This window comes from Dipodomys ordii, unplaced genomic scaffold, assembly GCF_000151885.1.
Source record: "Dipodomys ordii isolate 6190 unplaced genomic scaffold, Dord_2.0 Scaffold26, whole genome shotgun sequence".
Taxonomy (NCBI): Eukaryota; Metazoa; Chordata; class Mammalia; order Rodentia; family Heteromyidae; genus Dipodomys; species Dipodomys ordii.
Genome location: NW_012267242.1, coordinates 12,754,504 through 12,756,026, shown reverse-complemented (window position 1 = coordinate 12,756,026; position 1,523 = coordinate 12,754,504).

Genomic DNA, 1,523 nt, shown 5'->3' with positions numbered 1-1,523 from the left:
CCTCAGCACCACATAAGCAAAAAGAAAAAAGCCGGAAGTGGCGCTGTGGCTCAAGTGGTAGAGTGCTAGCCTTGAGCTGAAGAGCTGAGGGACAGTGTCCAGGCCCAGAGTTCAGGCCCCACGACCGAACCCCCCCAAAAAAAATATATGTGGGAGGAAAGGGGTGGTAGGGGAAAAACAAATAAGGAGACAACAATGCTTGATAAGAAACATACTCATTACCTTGTTCATGTAACTGTAACCCCTCTGTACAGTATTTTCACAATAAAAAAACACTGAAAAATACAAAAGATTGCAGGTGTTGGTAAGGATGTAAAGAAAAAGAAATCCTGTACAGTATTGATGTGAGGATATAGAAATTAGTATAACTACTATGGAAGATATTATGGAAGTTCCTAAAAAACTTAAAAATATTAAAAGTATTAAAGCTTTTAAAATGGAAGAAAAGAAGGGAACAGGGGACAAAGAGAGGGAGGCTGAAATAAAGAAAGAAAAAAGAGAATGAGAGAAGGAAGGAAGGGAGGGAGGGAGGGAGGAGGGAGAGAGGAAAAGGGAGAAAGTATAAGAGATTAGATGGGGTTAATTTGATCAAAGCATATTATATGCATGTATAAATATATCATAATGGAGGGGGCTGGGAAGGTGGCTCAGTGGTAGAGTTCTTGCCTTGCATGCATGAGGCCCTGGGTTCTATTCCTCAGCACCACATAAGCAGAAAAAGCTGAAAGTGGTGCAGTGGCTCAGGTGGTAGAGTACAAGCCTTGAGCTGAAGAGCTGAGGGACAGGCCCCAGGACCAGAGTTAAGGCCTCATGACAAGCAAAAAAAAAAAAAAAGATATATCATAATGGAACCCTTTTGTATAATTAATATTCACTAATAAAAATTTGAACAATATTAGAGCTTTCAATTTTCTGTTTTCTACATTTGATCTATTTTTCTAGGGTCAATTTTTTGGATATGATGTTCTTTATCTTCCCTGTTGCTGACATCCATATATACAGATACTCTTACTTTCTCATTTAGATCAGTAAAACCAGTTTAGTTTCTCCTTATTTCCATAATAGGCTTTTTCACAGTAAGTGAAGAATTTGTGGCTGAATTGGGGTTAAGTCTGTCCATTTGCAAGGAAGTGACTGGCAGGCCAGTAGGCTCTCACTATATCCCAAATGCTATAATGGAGCACATTTTCTCCTTGGAGCACCAAGATCTAAACTACATGCCTTAGCTCTTGATCAGTCTTTTAGTTAGTCAATGAATTTTCATAGAGCACCAACTATAATCCAACTATAATTAACTGGGTGCACATTTGTATTTCTTACATTTAGCCTTACTGAGAAGATTGTTTAATTTCTTTAGGTAAGAGCCACTGGGATTTTGCAAGGGAGGTAACTCAGTAAATGCCCTTGTGTCTATGCTCTGTGCTTTAAAGTGGAGGAAGGATATGGGAATGACCAATGAAAGAAGCATGTCCTAAGTACAAACCTTAAGTCACTGTTCCTGGTTACAGCCCTATTTCTCCTTC